The sequence below is a fragment of the Triturus cristatus genome, chromosome 5_2 (genome assembly GCF_964204655.1).
Source record: "Triturus cristatus chromosome 5_2, aTriCri1.1, whole genome shotgun sequence".
Taxonomy (NCBI): Eukaryota; Metazoa; Chordata; class Amphibia; order Caudata; family Salamandridae; genus Triturus; species Triturus cristatus.
The window spans coordinates 574,051,351-574,071,351 of record NC_140588.1 but is presented as its reverse complement, the minus strand read 5'-3'; the positions used below and the strand labels follow the sequence as shown (position 1 = coordinate 574,071,351).

The 20,001-nt window shown below is 53.2% G+C and overlaps 12 non-coding genes across 12 annotated transcripts; all 12 read left to right on the top strand.

Moving 5' to 3' along the window:
* Positions 1 to 928: 928 nt before the first annotated feature.
* TRNAE-UUC (transfer RNA glutamic acid (anticodon UUC)) lies at positions 929 to 1,000 on the top strand. The gene has a single exon. It is a non-coding gene; the product is annotated as a tRNA-Glu (tRNA).
* Positions 1,001 to 1,630: 630 nt separating this feature from the next.
* On the top strand, positions 1,631 to 1,702 carry TRNAE-CUC (transfer RNA glutamic acid (anticodon CUC)). The gene has a single exon. It is a non-coding gene; the product is annotated as a tRNA-Glu (tRNA).
* Positions 1,703 to 5,368: 3,666 nt separating this feature from the next.
* TRNAE-UUC (transfer RNA glutamic acid (anticodon UUC)) lies at positions 5,369 to 5,440 on the top strand. Its single transcript has one exon. It is a non-coding gene; the product is annotated as a tRNA-Glu (tRNA).
* Positions 5,441 to 6,070: 630 nt separating this feature from the next.
* TRNAE-CUC (transfer RNA glutamic acid (anticodon CUC)) lies at positions 6,071 to 6,142 on the top strand. Its single transcript has one exon. It is a non-coding gene; the product is annotated as a tRNA-Glu (tRNA).
* Positions 6,143 to 7,588: 1,446 nt separating this feature from the next.
* On the top strand, positions 7,589 to 7,660 carry TRNAE-UUC (transfer RNA glutamic acid (anticodon UUC)). Its single transcript has one exon. It is a non-coding gene; the product is annotated as a tRNA-Glu (tRNA).
* Positions 7,661 to 8,290: 630 nt separating this feature from the next.
* Positions 8,291 to 8,362, top strand: TRNAE-CUC (transfer RNA glutamic acid (anticodon CUC)). Its single transcript has one exon. It is a non-coding gene; the product is annotated as a tRNA-Glu (tRNA).
* A 1,446-nt stretch (positions 8,363 to 9,808) lies between these two features.
* On the top strand, positions 9,809 to 9,880 carry TRNAE-UUC (transfer RNA glutamic acid (anticodon UUC)). Its single transcript has one exon. It is a non-coding gene; the product is annotated as a tRNA-Glu (tRNA).
* A 630-nt stretch (positions 9,881 to 10,510) lies between these two features.
* On the top strand, positions 10,511 to 10,582 carry TRNAE-CUC (transfer RNA glutamic acid (anticodon CUC)). The gene has a single exon. It is a non-coding gene; the product is annotated as a tRNA-Glu (tRNA).
* Positions 10,583 to 14,248: 3,666 nt separating this feature from the next.
* Positions 14,249 to 14,320, top strand: TRNAE-UUC (transfer RNA glutamic acid (anticodon UUC)). The gene has a single exon. It is a non-coding gene; the product is annotated as a tRNA-Glu (tRNA).
* Positions 14,321 to 14,950: 630 nt separating this feature from the next.
* TRNAE-CUC (transfer RNA glutamic acid (anticodon CUC)) lies at positions 14,951 to 15,022 on the top strand. The gene has a single exon. It is a non-coding gene; the product is annotated as a tRNA-Glu (tRNA).
* Positions 15,023 to 18,687: 3,665 nt separating this feature from the next.
* Positions 18,688 to 18,759, top strand: TRNAE-UUC (transfer RNA glutamic acid (anticodon UUC)). Its single transcript has one exon. It is a non-coding gene; the product is annotated as a tRNA-Glu (tRNA).
* Positions 18,760 to 19,389: 630 nt separating this feature from the next.
* TRNAE-CUC (transfer RNA glutamic acid (anticodon CUC)) lies at positions 19,390 to 19,461 on the top strand. Its single transcript has one exon. It is a non-coding gene; the product is annotated as a tRNA-Glu (tRNA).
* Positions 19,462 to 20,001: the final 540 nt, after the last annotated feature.

Below are 20,001 nucleotides of genomic sequence, written 5' to 3'. Positions count from 1 at the left end.
GCGCTCCCCTCAGGACACACGTGTCTTCCGTTCGAGCATGGAGGGTGAGGGACATGGGTCACCCTCATATACAGGGGTGTAGGCATGGGCAGGATGGGGCGTGGGGGACCCGTCAGGGCATTGCCCGTTTGGAAGCCCGTTCGGAAGGCAAGAGGAGGCGGAGGCGGGAATCTCTGCTCAATTTTTTCCCGAGGCCTGGGGACAAGCCTTTGCACATTTGATCCAGCCGGGCCTGCATCAGCAGATCCTGCTCCGATGGCAAGGGAGAGCCTGCAGGTGTAAATCAAAGAAAGGGGAGAAATCCGCAAGAGGCGGGTTAACAAATTCCAGTGGCAGGCCCATGTTCCCCAGGAAGCAAGTACTTCCTCCTGCTCCCTTCAGTGGGAAAAGACATAGGAGGTGTATTTCTCTAAGCAGGGGCTCTGCGTAGGTGGCACTGCATTGCTTTGGGAAGCATCCATGCTAAGTGCAGAGTAGCAGCAGACCCCACAGCTGAGACGTGAATTGGGACTGTTAAGGAAGGGCACTGGGAGGGTGAGGAGGGCAGAGGAAAATGCTTTAAAAAAGCATCTGCAAGTTCATACACACCCGCTGAAAACCCATACCAGGGATGGGGCTCGAACCCATGCGGACAACTGTCCATTGGATCTTAAGTCCAACGCCTTAACCACTCGGCCACCCTGGTGAGACCCTAGGCCCTGCCTTACTCAGCTCCCTTTTCATGCTGGCTGCTCCAGCGCAGGCTGTCCAGCAAGAGGTGATTGCAGAGTAAAAAGGCTTTTGCAGGAGGATAAAGGTAATTGCTTATGACAAACACACTGTGTGACACCTAACTTTTCCCCACTCGTACTTTATGGGCAATCTATACAGTGGAGTTAGCTTAGTCCCAATAAGGAAGTGAGCAAGGCAGGCTCACAAGAGCATCTCCTCCCTGGTGGTCTAGTGGCTAGGATTCGGCGCTTTCACCGCCGCGGCCCGGGTTCGATTCCCGGTCAGGGAAGATCCCTCTAAGACATAGACGTGCGTAATTTGTCCACGCAGCTCAGCTTTTTTTAATCGAAGGTCCTTAAAAAGGCACCCCGACCTATAGACGAAAGCAGAGGAAAGGGGCTGGGTCCCCTGTGTCCCAGGTTGCTTTGCTCCCATTGCCCTCAGCCACCTTCATGCGCACGCAGTCCCCCACCCAGTCAGGTGCTCTATGTGGGCGTAAAGTGCAGTACCAGCTCATCAGAAAGGTAAATTGCTGGAAAACCCGGCTGCGATGTATACATCTACTTTGGAGCACTCTTCTCCCTTGCACTCTTGAATCGGTCATTCGCAATGTATTCTTCCAGCAAGCTGAATAACGAGGTAGGTGTGAGAAGGTGTACCAGCTGTCTTTGAGCTATCAGCGGCCACTAGGTGTCCCTCTTGTGATTTCCCGGGGATCCCGATTGTACAGGAATTCGTCGGTTCAGTAGCACGGGGGAGGGGATGGCCTGTGCTTGGAAGTGACAAACAGTCTGGTGGAATCATGAGTGTTTTTTCAAGTTCTGATTCATATTCGCTGTAGAATAAAATATGCTTTCAGCCCCCATGAGCTTTGTCACTAGGAGAGCAGTGTAGGAACTTTTGCTGTATGGCTGTGGGTTCCCTGGTGGTCTAGTGGTTAGGATTCGGCGCTCTCACCGCCGCGGCCCGGGTTCGATTCCCGGTCAGGGAACAGTCCTTCTTCTGCCCTTGAATGCTTTTCCTTCCCGCAGGTCAGGGCTTCTCAAAATGAATTTGCTTTTCTGACAAACAGTTTGTCTAGCATCCCGCAATCTGGCTCCTAATTTGATTTTCGCAAGGTTCCCTTTGAGTTGCTTTCCTCGGCGGGAGGAAAATCTCTTGTGCAAGGCTCTTGAGGAAGTGAGATTCTGTATTCCGAGGTGCGCTTCTTTTCGTAAGCTTCTGACCACATGGTGTGCGGCAGGAAGTCATCTTTGACAGGGCCGCAGGCTTTGTCTCCAAATGGCATCCCGGACCCACTGCAACCCACCTTTTTGCTGAAACGGAAGTCTGGTTCAGGGTAAGAAAAAGCTGAGCTGCACGTACCGAAAGCAGCAGAGCCCAGCGGTGGAGAGGGTGTGGCCAGGGCTGTCTGATTTGCATAGTGACCAGTGGCATCTTGGGAATGTACAGGCTTTGGAGCTTAACGGGTGCTGCAGGGGTCTGCCTGGCCGGAGAAATGCCTGTCTGGCGCTCCCCTCAGGACACACGTGTCTTCCGTTCGAGCATGGAGGGTGAGGGACATGGGTCACCCTCATATACAGGGGTGTGGGCATGGGCAGGATGGGGTGTGGGGGACCCGTCAGGGCATTGCCCGTTTGGAAGCCCGTTCGGAAGGCAAGAGGAGGCGGAGGCGGGAATCTCTGCTCAATTTTTTCCCGAGGCCTGGGGACAAGCCTTTGCACATTTGATCCAGCCGGGCCTGCATCAGCAGATCCTGCTCCGATGGCAAGGGAGAGCCTGCAGGTGTAAATCAAAGAAAGGGGAGAAATCCACAAGAGGCGGGTTAACAAATTCCAGTGGCAGGCCCATGTTCCCCAGGAAGCAAGTACTTCCTCCTGCTCCCTTCAGTGGGAAAAGACATAGGAGGTGTATTTCTCTAAGCAGGGGCTCTGCGTAGGTGGCACTGCATTGCTTTGGAAAGCATCCATGCTAAGTGCAGAGTAGCAGCAGACCCCACAGCTGAGACGTGAATTGGGACTGTTAAGGAAGGGCACTGGGAGGGTGAGGAGGGCAGAGGAAAATGCTTTACAAAAGCATTTGCAAGTTCCTACACACCCGCTGAAAACCCATACCAGGGATGGGGCTCGAACCCATGCGGACAACTGTCCATTGGATCTTAAGTCCAACGCCTTAACAACTCGGCCACCCTGGTGAGACCCTAGGCCCTGCCTTACTCAGCTCCCTTTTCATGCTGGCTGCTCCAGCGCAGGCTGTCCAGCAAGAGGTGATTGCAGAGTAAAAAGGCTTTTGCAGGAGGATAAAGGTAATTGCTTATGACAAACACACTGTGTGACACCTAACTTTTCCCCACTCGTACTTTATGGGCAATCTATACAGTGGAGTTAGCTTAGTCACAATAAGGAAGTGAGCAAGGCAGGCTCACAAGAGCATCTCCTCCCTGGTGGACTAGTGGCTAGGATTCGGCGCTTTCACCGCCGCGGCCCGGGTTCGATTCCCGGTCAGGGAAGATCCCTCTAAGACGTAGACGTGCGTAATTTGTCCACGCAGCTCAGCTTTTTTTAATCGAAGGTCCTTAAAAAGGCACCCCGACCTATAGACGAAAGCAGAGGAAAGGGGCTGGGTCCCCTGTGTCCCAGGTTGCTTTGCTCCCATTGCCCTCAGCCACCTTCATGCGCACGCAGTCCCCCACCCAGTCAGGTGCTCTATGTGGGCGTAAAGTGCAGTACCAGCTCATCAGAAAGGTAAATTGCTGGAAAACCCGGCTACGATGTATACATCTACTTTGGAGCACTCTTCTCCCTTGCACTCTTAAATCGGTCATTCGCAATGTATTCTTCCAACAAGCTGAATAACGAGGTAGGTGTGAGAAGGTGTACCAGCTGTCTTTGAGCTATCAGCGGCCACTAGGTGTCCCTCTTGTGATTTCCCGGGGATCCCGATTGTACAGGAATTCGTCGGTTCAGTAGCACGGGGGAGGGGATGGCCTGTGCTTGGAAGTGACAAACAGTCTGGTGGAATCATGAGTGTTTTTTCAAGTTCTGATTCATATTCGCTGTAGAATAAAATATGCTTTCAGCCCCCATGAGCTTTGTCACTAGGAGAGCAGTGTAGGAACTTTTGCTGTATGGCTGTGGGTTCCCTGGTGGTCTAGTGGTTAGGATTCGGCGCTCTCACCGCCGCGTCCTGGGTTCGATTCCCGGTCAGGGAACAGTCCTTCTTCTGCCCTTGAATGCTTTTCCTTCCCGCAGGTCAGGGCTTCTCAAAATGAATTTGCTTTTCTGACAAACAGTTTGCCTAGCATCCCGCAATCTGGCTCCTAATTTGATTTTCGCAAGGTTCCCTTTGAGTTGCTTTCCTCGGCGGGAGGAAAATCTCTTGTGCAAGGCTCTTGAGGAAGTGAGATTCTGTATTCCGAGGTGCGCTTCTTTTCGTAGGCTTCTGACCACATGGTGTGCGGCAGGAAGTCATCTTTGACAGGGCCGCAGGCTTTGTCTCCAAATGGCATCCCGGACCCACTGCAACCCACCTTTTTGCTGAAACGGAAGTCTGGTTCAGGGTAAGAAAAAGCTGAGCTGCACGTACCGAAAGCAGCAGAGCCCAGCGGCGGAGAGGGTGTGGCCAGGGCTGTCTGATTTGCATAGTGACCAGTGGCATCTTGGGAATGTACAGGCTTTGGAGCCTAACGGGTGCTGCAGGGGTCTGCCTGGCCGGAGAAATGCCTGTCTGGCGCTCCCCTCAGGACACACGTGTCTTCCGTTCGAGCATGGAGGGTGAGGGACATGGGTCACCCTCATATACAGGGGTGTGGGCATGGGCAGGATGGGGCGTGGGGGACCCGTCAGGGCATTGTCCGTTTGGAAGCCCGTTCGTAAGGCAAGAGGAGGCGGAGGCGGGAATCTCTGCTCAATTTTTTCCCGAGGCCTGGGGACAAGCCTTTGCACATTTGATCCTGCCGGGCCTGCATCAGCAGATCCTGCTCCGATGGCAAGGGAGAGCCTGCAGGTGTAAATCAAAGAAAGGGGAGAAATCCGCAAGAGGCGGGTTAACAAATTCCAGTGGCAGGCCCATGTTCCCCAGGAAGCAAGTACTTCCTCCTGCTCCCTTCAGTGGGAAAAGACATAGGAGGTGTATTTCTCTAAGCAGGGGCTCTGCGTAGGTGGCACTGCATTGCTTTGGGAAGCATCCATGCTAAGTGCAGAGTAGCAGCAGACCCCACAGCTGAGACGTGAATTGGGACTGTTAAGGAAGGGCACTGGGAGGGTGAGGAGGGCAGAGGAAAATGCTTTAAAAAAGCATCTGCAAGTTCCTACACACCCGCTGTAAACCCATACCAGGGATGGGGCTCGAACCCATGCGGACAACTGTCCATTGGATCTTAAGTCCAACGCCTTAACCACTCGGCCACCCTGGTGAGACCCTAGGCCCTGCCTTACTCAGCTCCCTTTTCATGCTGGCTGCTCCAGCGCAGGCTGTCCAGCAAGAGGTGATTGCAGAGTAAAAAGGCTTTTGCAGGAGGATAAAGGTAATTGCTTATGACAAACACACTGTGTGACACCTAACTTTTCCCCACTCGTACTTTATGGGCAATCTATACAGTGGAGTTAGCTTAGTCACAATAAGGAAGTGAGCAAGGCAGGCTCACAAGAGCATCTCCTCCCTGGTGGTCTAGTGGCTAGGATTCGGCGCTTTCACCGCCGCGGCCCGGGTTCGATTCCCGGTCAGGGAAGATCCCTCTAAGATGTAGACGTGCGTAATTTGTCCACGCAGCTCAGCTTTTTTTAATCGAAGGTCCTTAAAAAGGCACCCCGACCTATAGACGAAAGCAGAGGAAAGGGGCTGGGTCCCCTGTGTCCCAGGTTGCTTTGCTCCCATTGCCCTCAGCCACCTTCATGCGCACGCAGTCCCCCACCCAGTCAGGTGCTCTATGTGGGCGTAAAGTGCAGTACCAGCTCATCAGAAAGGTAAATTGCTGGAAAACCCGGCTGCGATGTATACATCTACTTTGGAGCACTCTTCTCCCTTGCACTCTTGAATCGGTCATTCGCAATGTATTCTTCCAGCAAGCTGAATAACGAGGTAGGTGTGAGAAGGTGTACCAGCTGTCTTTGAGCTATCAGCGGCCACTAGGTGTCCCTCTTGTGATTTCCCGGGGATCCCGATTGTACAGGAATTCGTCGGTTCAGTAGCACGGGGGAGGGGATGGCCTGTGCTTGGAAGTGACAAACAGTCTGGTGGAATCATGAGTGTTTTTTCAAGTTCTGATTCATATTCGCTGTAGAATAAAATATGCTTTCAGCCCCCATGAGCTTTGTCACTAGGAGAGCAGTGTAGGAACTTTTGCTGTATGGCTGTGGGTTCCCTGGTGGTCTAGTGGTTAGGATTCGGCGCTCTCACCGCCGCGGCCCGGGTTCGATTCCCGGTCAGGGAACAGTCCTTCTTCTGCCCTTGAATGCTTTTCCTTCCCGCAGGTCAGGGCTTCTCAAAATGAATTTGCTTTTCTGACAAACAGTTTGCCTAGCATCCCGCAATCTGGCTCCTAATTTGATTTTCGCAAGGTTCCCTTTGAGTTGCTTTCCTCGGCGGGAGGAAAATCTCTTGTGCAAGGCTCTTGAGGAAGTGAGATTCTGTATTCCGAGGTGCGCTTCTTTTCGTAGGCTTCTGACCACATGGTGTGCGGCAGGAAGTCATCTTTGACAGGGCCGCAGGCTTTGTCTCCAAATGGCATCCCGGACCCACTGCAACCCACCTTTTTGCTGAAACGGAAGTCTGGTTCAGGGTAAGAAAAAGCTGAGCTGCACGTACCGAAAGCAGCAGAGCCCAGCGGCGGAGAGGGTGTGGCCAGGGCTGTCTGATTTGCATAGTGACCAGTGGCATCTTGGGAATGTACAGGCTTTGGAGCCTAACGGGTGCTGCAGGGGTCTGCCTGGCCGGAGAAATGCCTGTCTGGCGCTCCCCTCAGGACACACGTGTCTTCCGTTCGAGCATGGAGGGTGAGGGACATGGGTCACCCTCATATACAGGGGTGTGGGCATGGGCAGGATGGGGCGTGGGGGACCCGTCAGGGCATTGTCCGTTTGGAAGCCCGTTCGGAAGGCAAGAGGAGGCGGAGGCGGGAATCTCTGCTCAATTTTTTCCCGAGGCCTGGGGACAAGCCTTTGCACATTTGATCCTGCCGGGCCTGCATCAGCAGATCCTGCTCCGATGGCAAGGGAGAGCCTGCAGGTGTAAATCAAAGAAAGGGGAGAAATCCGCAAGAGGCGGGTTAACAAATTCCAGTGGCAGGCCCATGTTCCCCAGGAAGCAAGTACTTCCTCCTGCTCCCTTCAGTGGGAAAAGACATAGGAGGTGTATTTCTCTAAGCAGGGGCTCTGCGTAGGTGGCACTGCATTGCTTTGGGAAGCATCCATGCTAAGTGCAGAGTAGCAGCAGACCCCACAGCTGAGACGTGAATTGGGACTGTTAAGGAAGGGCACTGGGAGGGTGAGGAGGGCAGAGGAAAATGCTTTACAAAAGCATCTGCAAGTTCCTACACACCCGCTGAAAACCCATACCAGGGATGGGGCTCGAACCCATGCGGACAACTGTCCATTGGATCTTAAGTCCAACGCCTTAACCACTCGGCCACCCTGGTGAGACCCTAGGCCCTGCCTTACTCAGCTTCCTTTTCATGCTGGCTGCTCCAGCGCAGGCTGTCCAGCAAGAGGTGATTGCAGAGTAAAAAGGCTTTTGCAGGAGGATAAAGGTAATTGCTTATGACAAACACACTGTGTGACACCTAACTTTTCCCCACTCGTACTTTATGGGCAATCTATACAGTGGAGTTAGCTTAGTCACAATAAGGAAGTGAGCAAGGCAGGCTCACAAGAGCATCTCCTCCCTGGTGGTCTAGTGGCTAGGATTCGGCGCTTTCACCGCCGCGGCCCGGGTTCGATTCCCGGTCAGGGAAGATCCCTCTAAGACGTAGACGTGCGTAATTTGTCCACGCAGCTCAGCTTTTTTTAATCGAAGGTCCTTAAAAAGGCACCCCGACCTATAGACGAAAGCAGAGGAAAGGGGCTGGGTCCCCTGTGTCCCAGGTTGCTTTGCTCCCATTGCCCTCAGCCACCTTCATGCGCACGCAGTCCCCCACATAGTCAGGTGCTCTATGTGGGCGTAAAGTGCAGTACCAGCTCATCAGAAAGGTAAATTGCTGGAAAACCCGGCTGCGATGTATACATCTACTTTGGAGCACTCTTCTCCCTTGCACTCTTGAATCGGTCATTCGCAATGTATTCTTCCAGCAAGCTGAATAACGAGGTAGGTGTGAGAAGGTGTACCAGCTGTCTTTGAGCTATCAGCGGCCACTAGGTGTCCCTCTTGTGATTTCCCGGGGATCCCGATTGTACAGGAATTCGTCGGTTCAGTAGCACGGGGGAGGGGATGGCCTGTGCTTGGAAGTGACAAACAGTCTGGTGGAATCATGAGTGTTTTTTCAAGTTCTGATTCATATTCGCTGTAGAATAAAATATGCTTTCAGCCCCCATGAGCTTTGTCACTAGGAGAGCAGTGTAGGAACTTTTGCTGTATGGCTGTGGGTTCCCTGGTGGTCTAGTGGTTAGGATTCGGCGCTCTCACCGCCGCGGCCCGGGTTCGATTCCCGGTCAGGGAACAGTCCTTCTTCTGCCCTTGAATGCTTTTCCTTCCCGCAGGTCAGGGCTTCTCAAAATGAATTTGCTTTTCTGACAAACAGTTTGCCTAGCATCCCGCAATCTGGCTCCTAATCTGATTTTCGCAAGGTTCCCTTTGAGTTGCTTTCCTCGGCGGGAGGAAAATCTCTTGTGCAAGGCTCTTGAGGAAGTGAGATTCTGTATTCCGAGGTGCGCTTCTTTTCGTAGGATTCTGACCACATGGTGTGCGGCAGGAAGTCATCTTTGACAGGGCCGCAGGCTTTGTCTCCAAATGGCATCCCGGACCCACTGCAACCCAGCTTTTTGCTGAAACGGAAGTCTGGTTCAGGGTAAGAAAAAGCTGAGCTGCACGTACCGAAAGCAGCAGAGCCCAGCGGCGGAGAGGGTGTGGCCAGGGCTGTCTGATTTGCATAGTGGCCGGTGGCATCTTGGGAATGTACAGGCTTTGGAGCCTAACGGGTGCTGCAGGGGTCTGCCTGGCCGGAGAAATGCCTGTCTGGCGCTCCCCTCAGGACACACGTGTCTTCCGTTCGAGCATGGAGGGTGAGGGACATGGGTCACCCTCATATACAGGGGTGTGGGCATGGGCAGGATGGGGTGTGGGGGACCCGTCAGGGCATTGCCCGTTTGGAAGCCCGTTCGGAAGGCAAGAGGAGGCGGAGGCGGGAATCTCTGCTCAATTTTTTCCCGAGGGCTGGGGACAAGCCTTTGCACATTTGATCCAGCCGGGCCTGCATCAGCAGATCCTGCTCCGATGGCAAGGGAGAGCCTGCAGGTGTAAATCAAAGAAAGGGGAGAAATCCACAAGAGGCGGGTTAACAAATTCCAGTGGCAGGCCCATGTTCCCCAGGAAGCAAGTACTTCCTCCTGCTCCCTTCAGTGGGAAAAGACATAGGAGGTGTATTTCTCTAAGCAGGGGCTCTGCGTAGGTGGCACTGCATTGCTTTGGGAAGCATCCATGCTAAGTGCAGAGTAGCAGCAGACCCCACAGCTGAGACGTGAATTGGGACTGTTAAGGAAGGGCACTGGGAGGGTGAGGAGGGCAGAGGAAAATGCTTTACAAAAGCATTTGCAAGTTCCTACACACCCGCTGAAAACCCATACCAGGGATGGGGCTCGAACCCATGCGGACAACTGTGCATTGGATCTTAAGTCCAACGCCTTAACAACTCGGCCACCCTGGTGAGACCCTAGGCCCTGCCTTACTCAGCTCCCTTTTCGTGCTGGCTGCTCCAGCGCAGGCTGTCCAGCAAGAGGTGATTGCAGAGTAAAAAGGCTTTTGCAGGAGGATAAAGGTAATTGCTTATGACAAACACACTGTGTGACACCTAACTTTTCCCCACTCGTACTTTATGGGCAATCTATACAGTGGAGTTAGCTTAGTCACAATAAGGAAGTGAGCAAGGGAGGCTCACAAGAGCATCTCCTCCCTGGTGGTCTAGTGGCTAGGATTCGGCGCTTTCACCGCCGCGGCCCGGGTTCGATTCCCGGTCAGGGAAGATCCCTCTAAGACGTAGACGTGCGTAATTTGTCCACGCAGCTCAGCTTTTTTTAATCGAAGGTCCTTAAAAAGGCACCCCGACCTATAGACGAAAGCAGAGGAAAGGGGCTGGGTCCCCTGTGTCCCAGGTTGCTTTGCTCCCATTGCCCTCAGCCACCTTCATGCGCACGCAGTCCCCCACCCAGTCAGGTGCTCTATGTGGGCGTAAAGTGCAGTACCAGCTCATCAGAAAGGTAAATTGCTGGAAAACCCGGCTACGATGTATACATCTACTTTGGAGCACTCTTCTCCCTTGCACTCTTAAATCGGTCATTCGCAATGTATTCTTCCAGCAAGCTGAATAACGAGGTAGGTGTGAGAAGGTGTACCAGCTGTCTTTGAGCTATCAGCGGCCACTAGGTGTCCCTCTTGTGATTTCCCGGGGATCCCTATTGTACAGGAATTCGTCGGTTCAGTAGCACGGGGGAGGGGATGGCCTGTGCTTGGAAGTGACAAACAGTCTGGTGGAATCATGAGTGTTTTTTCAAGTTCTGATTCATATTCGCTGTAGAATAAAATATGCTTTCAGCCCCCATGAGCTTTGTCACTAGGAGAGCAGTGTAGGAACTTTTGCTGTATGGCTGTGGGTTCCCTGGTGGTCTAGTGGTTAGGATTCGGTGCTCTCACCGCCGCGGCCCGGGTTCGATTCCCGGTCAGGGAACAGTCCTTCTTCTGCCCTTGAATGCTTTTCCTTCCCGCAGGTCAGGGCTTCTCAAAATGAATTTGCTTTTCTGACAAACAGTTTGTCTAGCATCCCGCAATCTGGCTCCTAATTTGATTTTCGCAAGGTTCCCTTTGAGTTGCTTTCCTCGGCGGGAGGAAAATCTCTTGTGCAAGGCTCTTTAGGAAGTGTGATTCTGTATTCCGATGTGCGCTTCTTTTCGTAGGATTCTGACCACATGGTGTGCGGCAGGAAGTCATCTTTGACAGGGCCGCAGGCTTTGTCTCCAAATGGCATCCCGGACCCACTGCAACCCAGCTTTTTGCTGAAACGGAAGTCTGGTTCAGGGTAAGAAAAAGCTGAGCTGCACGTACCGAAAGCAGCAGAGCCCAGCGGCGGAGAGGGTGTGGCCAGGGCTGTCTGATTTGCATAGTGGCCAGTGGCATCTTGGGAATGTACAGGCTTTGGAGCCTAACGGGTGCTGCAGGGGTCTGCCTGGCCGGAGAAATGCCTGTCTGGCGCTCCCCTCAGGACACACGTGTCTTCCGTTCGAGCATGGAGGGTGAGGGTCATGGGTCACCCTCATATACAGGGGTGTGGGCATGGGCAGGATGGGGTGTGGGGGACCCGTCAGGGCACTGCCCGTTTGGAAGCCCGTTCGGAAGGCAAGAGGAGGCGGAGGCGGGAATCTCTGCTCAATTTTTTCCCGAGGCCTGGGGACAAGCCTTTGCACATTTAATCCAGCCGGGCCTGCATCAGCAGATCCTGCTCCGATGGCAAGGGAGAGCCTGCAGGTGTAAATCAAAGAAAGGGGAGAAATCCACAAGAGGCGGGTTAACAAATTCCAGTGGCAGGCCCATGTTCCCCAGGAAGCAAGTACTTCCTCCTGCTCCCTTCAGTGGGAAAAGACATAGGAGGTGTATTTCTCTAAGCAGGGGCTCTGCGTAGGTGGCACTGCATTGCTTTGGGAAGCATCCATGCTAAGTGCAGAGTAGCAGCAGACCCCACAGCTGAGACGTGAATTGGGACTGTTAAGGAAGGGCACTGGGAGGGTGAGGAGGGCAGAGGAAAATGCTTTACAAAAGCATTTGCAAGTTCCTACACACCCGCTGAAAACCCATACCAGGGATGGGGCTCGAACCCATGCGGACAACTGTCCATTGGATCTTAAGTCCAACGCCTTAACAACTCGGCCACCCTGGTGAGACCCTAGGCCCTGCCTTACTCAGCTCCCTTTTCATGCTGGCTGCTCCAGCGCAGGCTGTCCAGCAAGAGGTGATTGCAGAGTAAAAAGGCTTTTGCAGGAGGATAAAGGTAATTGCTTATGACAAACACACTGTGTGACACCTAACTTTTCCCCACTCGTACTTTATGGGCAATCTATACAGTGGAGTTAGCTTAGTCACAATAAGAAAGTGAGCAAGGCAGGCTCACAAGAGCATCTCCTCCCTGGTGGTCTAGTGGCTAGGATTCGGCGCTTTCACCGCCGCGGCCCGGGTTCGATTAACGGTCAGGGAAGATCCCTCTAAGACGTAGACGTGCGTAATTTGTCCACGCAGCTCAGCTTTTTTTAATCGAAGGTCCTTAAAAAGGCACCCCGACCTATAGACGAAAGCAGAGGAAAGGGGCTGGGTCCCCTGTGTCCCAGGTTGCTTTGCTCCCATTGCCCTCAGCCACCTTCATGCGCACGCAGTCCCCCACCCAGTCAGGTGCTCTATGTGGGCGTAAAGTGCAGTACCAGCTCATCAGAAAGGTAAATTGCTGGAAAACCCGGCTACGATGTATACATCTACTTTGGAGCACTCTTCTCCCTTGCACTCTTAAATCGGTCATTCGCAATGTATTCTTCCAGCAAGCTGAATAACGAGGTAGGTGTGAGAAGGTGTACCAGCTGTCTTTGAGCTATCAGCGGCCACTAGGTGTCCCTCTTGTGATTTCCCGGGGATCCCGATTGTACAGGAATTCGTCGGTTCAGTAGCACGGGGGAGGGGATGGCCTGTGCTTGGAAGTGACAAACAGTCTGGTGGAATCATGAGTGTTTTTTCAAGTTCTGATTCATATTCGCTGTAGAATAAAATATGCTTTCAGCCCCCATGAGCTTTGTCACTAGGAGAGCAGTGTAGGAACTTTTGCTGTATGGCTGTGGGTTCCCTGGTGGTCTAGTGGTTAGGATTCGGCGCTCTCACTGCCGCGGCCCGGGTTCGATTCCCGGTCAGGGAACAGTCCTTCTTCTGCCCTTGAATGCTTTTCCTTCCCGCAGGTCAGGGCTTCTCAAAATGAATTTGCTTTTCTGACAAACAGTTTGTCTAGCATCCCGCAATCTGCCTCCTAATTTGATTTTCGCAAGGTTCCCTTTGAGTTGCTTTCCTCGGCGGGAGGAAAATCTCTTGTGCAAGGCTCTTGAGGAAGTGAGATTCTGTATTCCGAGGTGCGCTTCTTTTCGTAAGCTTCTGACCACATGGTGTGCGGCAGGAAGTCATCTTTGACAGGGCCGCAGGCTTTGTCTCCAAATGGCATCCCGGACCCACTGCAACCCACCTTTTTGCTGAAACGGAAGTCTGGTTCAGGGTAAGAAAAAGCTGAGCTGCACGTACCGAAAGCAGCAGAGCCCAGCGGTGGAGAGGGTGTGGCCAGGGCTGTCTGATTTGCATAGTGACCAGTGGCATCTTGGGAATGTACAGGCTTTGGAGCTTAACGGGTGCTGCAGGGGTCTGCCTGGCCGGAGAAATGCCTGTCTGGCGCTCCCCTCAGGACACACGTGTCTTCCGTTCGAGCATGGAGGGTGAGGGACATGGGTCACCATCATATACAGGGGTGTGGGCATGGGCAGGATGGGGCGTGGGGGACCCGTCAGGGCATTGCCCGTTTGGAAGCCCGTTCGGAAGGCAAGAGGAGGCGGAGGCGGGAATCTCTGCTCAATTTTTTCCCGAGGCCTGGGGACAAGCCTTTGCACATTTGATCCAGCCGGGCCTGCATCAGCAGATCCTGCTCCGATGGCAAGGGAGAGCCTGCAGGTGTAAATCAAAGAAAGGGGAGAAATCCGCAAGAGGCGGGTTAACAAATTCCAGTGGCAGGCCCATGTTCCCCAGGAAGCAAGTACTTCCTTCTGCTCCCTTCAGTGGGAAAAGACATAGGAGGTGTATTTCTCTAAGCAGGGGCTCTGCGTAGGTGGCACTGCATTGCTTTGGGAAGCATCCATGCTAAGTGCAGAGTAGCAGCAGACCCCACAGCTGAGACGTGAATTGGGACTGTTAAGGAAGGGCACTGGGAGGGTGAGGAGGGCAGAGGAAAATGCTTTAAAAAAGCATCTGCAAGTTCCTACACACCCGCTGAAAACCCATACCAGGGATGGGGCTCGAACCCATGCGGACAACTGTCCATTGGATCTTAAGTCCAACGCCTTAACCACTCGGCCACCCTGGTGAGACCCTAGGCCCTGCCTTACTCAGCTCCCTTTTCATGCTGGCTGCTCCAGCGCAGGCTGTCCAGCAAGAGGTGATTGCAGAGTAAAAAGGCTTTTGCAGGAGGATAAAGGTAATTGCTTATGACAAACACACTGTGTGACACCTAACTTTTCCCCACTCGTACTTTATGGGCAATCTATACAGTGGAGTTAGCTTAGTCACAATAAGGAAGTGAGCAAGGCAGGCTCACAAGAGCATCTCCTCCCTGGTGGTCTAGTGGCTAGGATTCGGCGCTTTCACCGCCGCGGCCCGGGTTCGATTCCCGGTCAGGGAAGATCCCTCTAAGACATAGACGTGCGTAATTTGTCCACGCAGCTCAGCTTTTTTTAATCGAAGGTCCTTAAAAAGGCACCCCGACCTATAGACGAAAGCAGAGGAAAGGGGCTGGGTCCCCTGTGTCCCAGGTTGCTTTGCTCCCATTGCCCTCAGCCACCTTCATGCGCACGCAGTCCCCCACCCAGTCAGGTGCTCTATGTGGGCGTAAAGTGCAGTACCAGCTCATCAGAAAGGTAAATTGCTGGAAAACCCGGCTGCGATGTATACATCTACTTTGGAGCACTCTTCTCCCTTGCACTCTTGAATCGGTCATTCGCAATGTATTCTTCCAGCAAGCTGAATAACGAGGTAGGTGTGAGAAGGTGTACCAGCTGTCTTTGAGCTATCAGCGGCCACTAGGTGTCCCTCTTGTGATTTCCCGGGGATCCCGATTGTACAGGAATTCGTCGGTTCAGTAGCACGGGGGAGGGGATGGCCTGTGCTTGGAAGTGACAAACAGTCTGGTGGAATCATGAGTGTTTTTTCAAGTTCTGATTCATATTCGCTGTAGAATAAAATATGCTTTCAGCCCCCATGAGCTTTGTCACTAGGAGAGCAGTGTAGGAACTTTTGCTGTATGGCTGTGGGTTCCCTGGTGGTCTAGTGGTTAGGATTCGGCGCTCTCACCGCCGCGGCCCGGGTTCGATTCCCGGTCAGGGAACAGTCCTTCTTCTGCCCTTGAATGCTTTTCCTTCCCGCAGGTCAGGGCTTCTCAAAATGAATTTGCTTTTCTGACAAACAGTTTGTCTAGCATCCCGCAATCTGGCTCCTAATTTGATTTTCGCAAGGTTCCCTTTGAGTTGCTTTCCTCGGCGGGAGGAAAATCTCTTGTGCAAGGCTCTTGAGGAAGTGAGATTCTGTATTCCGAGGTGCGCTTCTTTTCGTAGGCTTCTGACCACATGGTGTGCGGCAGGAAGTCATCTTTGACAGGGCCGCAGGCTTTGTCTCCAAATGGAATCCCGGACCCACTGCAACCCACCTTTTTGCTGAAACGGAAGTCTGGTTCAGGGTAAGAAAAAGCTGAGCTGCACGTACCGAAAGCAGCAGAGCCCAGCGGTGGAGAGGGTGTGGCCAGGGCTGTCTGATTTGCATAGTGACCAGTGGCATCTTGGGAATGTACAGGCTTTGGAGCTTAACGGGTGCTGCAGGGGTCTGCCTGGCCGGAGAAATGCCTGTCTGGCGCTCCCCTCAGGACACACGTGTCTTCCGTTCGAGCATGGAGGGTGAGGGACATGGGTCACCCTCATATACAGGGGTGTGGGCATGGGCAGGATGGGGCGCGGGGGACCTGTCAGGGCATTGCCCGTTTGGAAGCCCGTTCGGAAGGCAAGAGGAGGCGGAGGCGGGAATCTCTGCTCAATTTTTTCCCGAGGCCTGGGGACAAGCCTTTGCACATTTGATCCAGCCGGGCCTGCATCAGCAGATCCTGCTCCGATGGCAAGGGAGAGCCTGCAGGTGTAAATCAAAGAAAGGGGAGAAATCCGCAAGAGGCGGGTTAACAAATTCCAGTGGCAGGCCCATGTTCCCCAGGAAGCAAGTACTTCCTCCTGCTCCCTTCAGTGGGAAAAGACATAGGAGGTGTATTTCTCTAAGCAGGGGCTCTGCGTAGGTGGCACTGCATTGCTTTGGGAAGCATCCATGCTAAGTGCAGAGTAGCAGCAGACCCCACAGCTGAGACGTGAATTGGGACTGTTAAGGAAGGGCACTGGGAGGGTGAGGAGGGCAGAGGAAAATGCTTTAAAAAAGCATCTGCAAGTTCCTACACACCCGCTGAAAACCCATACCAGGGATGGGGCTCGAACCCATGCGGACAACTGTCCATTGGATCTTAAGTCCAACGCCTTAACCACTCGGCCACCCTGGTGAGACCCTAGGCCCTGCCTTACTCAGCTCCCTTTTCATGCTGGCTGCTCCAGCGCAGGCTGTCCAGCAAGAGGTGATTGCAGAGTAAAAAGGCTTTTGCAGGAGGATAAAGGTAATTGCTTATGACAAACACACTGTGTGACACCTAACTTTTCCCCACTCGTACTTTATGGGCAATCTATACAGTGGAGTTAGCTTAGTCACAATAAGGAAGTGAGCAAGGCAGGCTCACAAGAGCATCTCCTCCCTGGTGGTCTAGTGGCTAGGATTCGGCGCTTTCACCGCCGCGGCCCGGGTTCGATTCCGGTCAGGGAAGATCCCTCTAAGACGTAGACGTGCGTAATTTGTCCACGCAGCTCAGCTTTTTTTAATCGAAGGTCCTTAAAAAGGCACCCCGACCTATAGACGAAAGCAGAGGAAAGGGGCTGGGTCCCCTGTGTCCCAGGTTGCTTTGCTCCCATTGCCCTCAGCCACCTTCATGCGCACGCAGTCCCCCACCCAGTCAGGTGCTCTATGTGGGCGTAAAGTGCAGTACCAGCTCATCAGAAAGGTAAATTGCTGGAAAACCCGGCTGCGATGTATACATCTACTTTGGAGCACTCTTCTCCCTTGCACTCTTGAATCGGTCATTCGCAATGTATTCTTCCAGCAAGCTGAATAACGAGGTAGGTGTGAGAAGGTGTACCAGCTGTCTTTGAGCTATCAGCGGCCACTAGGTGTCCCTCTTGTGATTTCCCGGGGATCCCGATTGTACAGGAATTCGTCGGTTCAGTAGCACGGGGGAGGGGATGGCCTGTGCTTGGAAGTGACAAACAGTCTGGTGGAATCATGAGTCTTTTTTCAAGTTCTGATTCATATTCGCTGTAGAATAAAATATGCTTTCAGCCCCCATGAGCTTTGTCACTAGGAGAGCAGTGTAGGAACTTTTGCTGTATGGCCGTGGGTTCCCTGGTGGTCTAGTGGTTAGGATTCGGCGCTCTCACCGCCGCGGCCTGGGTTCGATTCCCGGTCAGGGAACAGTCCTTCTTCTGCCCTTGAATGCTTTTCCTTCCCGCAGGTCAGGGCTTCTCAAAATGAATTTGCTTTTCTGACAAACAGTTTGCCTAGCATCCCGCAATCTGGCTCCTAATTTGATTTTCGCAAGGTTCCCTTTGAGTTGCTTTCCTCGGCGGGAGGAAAATCTCTTGTGCAAGGCTCTTGAGGAAGTGAGATTCTGTATTCCGAGGTGCACTTCTTTTCGTAGGCTTCTGACCACATGGTGTGCGGCAGGAAGTCATCTTTGACAGGGCCGCAGGCTTTGTCTCCAAATGGCATCCCGGACCCACTGCAACCCAGCTTTTTGCTGAAACGGAAGTCTGGTTCAGGGTAAGAAAAAGCTGAGCTGCACGTACCGAAAGCAGCAGAGCCCAGCGGCGGAGAGGGTGTGGCCAGGGCTGTCTGATTTGCATAGTGGCCAGTGGCATCTTGGGAATGTACAGGCTTTGGAGCCTAACGGGTGCTGCAGGGGTCTGCCTGGCCGGAGAAATGCCTGTCTGGCGCTCCCCTCAGGACACACGTGTCTTCCGTTCGAGCATGGAGGGTGAGGGACATGGGTCACCCTCATATACAGGGGTGTGGGCATGGGCAGGATGGGGTGTGGGGGACCCGTCAGGGCATTGCCCGTTTGGAAGCCCGTTCGGAAGGCAAGAGGAGGCGGAGGCGGGAATCTCTGCTCAATTTTTTCCCGAGGCCTGGGGACAAGCCTTTGCACATTTGATCCAGCCGGGCCTGCATCAGCAGATCCTGCTCCGATGGCAAGGGAGAGCCTGCAGGTGTAAATCAAAGAAAGGGGAGAAATCCACAAGAGGCGGGTTAACAAATTCCAGTGGCAGGCCCATGTTCCCCAGGAAGCAAGTACTTCCTCCTGCTCCCTTCAGTGGGAAAAGACATAGGAGGTGTATTTCTCTAAGCAGGGGCTCTGCGTAGGTGGCACTGCATTGCTTTGGGAAGCATCCATGCTAAGTGCAGAGTAGCAGCAGACCCCACAGCTGAGACGTGAATTGGGACTGTTAAGGAAGGGCACTGGGAGGGTGAGGAGGGCAGAGGAAAATGCTTTACAAAAGCATTTGCAAGTTCCTACACACCCGCTGAAAACCCATACCAGGGATGGGGCTCGAACCCATGCGGACAACTGTCCATTGGATCTTAAGTCCAACGCCTTAACAACTCGGCCACCCTGGTGAGACCCTAGGCCCTGCCTTACTCAGCTCCCTTTTCATGCTGGCTGCTCCAGCGCAGGCTGTCCAGCAAGAGGTGATTGCAGAGTAAAAAGGCTTTTGCAGGAGGATAAAGGTAATTGCTTATGACAAACACACTGTGTGACACCTAACTTTTCCCCACTCGTACTTTATGGGCAATCTATACAGTGGAGTTAGCTTAGTCACAATAAGGAAGTGAGCAAGGCAGGCTCACAAGAGCATCTCCTCCCTGGTGGTCTAGTGGCTAGGATTCGGCGCTTTCACCGCCGCGGCCCGGGTTCGATTCCCGGTCAGGGAAGATCCCTCTAAGACGTAGACGTGCGTAATTTGTCCACGCAGCTCAGCTTTTTTTAATCGAAGGTCCTTAAAAAGGCACCCCGACCTATAGACGAAAGCAGAGGAAAGGGGCTGGGTCCCCTGTGTCCCAGGTTGCTTTGCTCCCATTGCCCTCAGCCACCTTCATGCGCACGCAGTCCCCCACCCAGTCAGGTGCTCTATGTGGGCGTAAAGTGCAGTACCAGCTCATCAGAAAGGTAAATTGCTGGAAAACCCGGCTACGATGTATACATCTACTTTGGAGCACTCTTCTCCCTTGCACTCTTAAATCGGTCATTCGCAATGTATTCTTCCAGCAAGCTGAATAACGAGGTAGGTGTGAGAAGGTGTACCAGCTGTCTTTGAGCTATCAGCGGCCACTAGGTGTCCCTCTTGTGATTTCCCGGGGATCCCGATTGTACAGGAATTCGTCGGTTCAGTAGCACGGGGGAGGGGATGGCCTGTGCTTGGAAGTGACAAACAGTCTGGTGGAATCATGAGTGTTTTTTCAAGTTCTGATTCATATTCGCTGTAGAATAAAATATGCTTTCAGCCCCCATGAGCTTTGTCACTAGGAGAGCAGTGTAGGAACTTTTGCTGTATGGCTGTGGGTTCCCTGGTGGTCTAGTGGTTAGGATTCGGCGCTCTCACCGCCGCGGCCCGGGTTCGATTCCCGGTCAGGGAACAGTCCTTCTTCTGCCCTTGAATGCTTTTCCTTCCCGCAGGTCAGGGCTTCTCAAAATGAATTTGCTTTTCTGACAAACAGTTTGTCTAGCATCCCGCAATCTGGCTCCTAATTTGATTTTCGCAAGGTTCCCTTTGAGTTGCTTTCCTCGGCGGGAGGAAAATCTCTTGTGCAAGGCTCTTGAGGAAGTGAGATTCTGTATTCCGAGGTGCGCTTCTTTTCGTAAGCTTCTGACCACATGGTGTGCGGCAGGAAGTCATCTTTGACAGGGCCGCAGGCTTTGTCTCCAAATGGCATCCCGGACCCACTGCAACCCACCTTTTTGCTGAAACGGAAGTCTGGTTCAGGGTAAGAAAAAGCTGAGCTGCACGTACCGAAAGCAGCAGAGCCCAGCGGTGGAGAGGGTGTGGCCAGGGCTGTCTGATTTGCATAGTGACCAGTGGCATCTTGGGAATGTACAGGCTTTGGAGCTTAACGGGTGCTGCAGGGGTCTGCCTGGCCGGAGAAATGCCTGTCTGGCGCTCCCCTCAGGACACACGT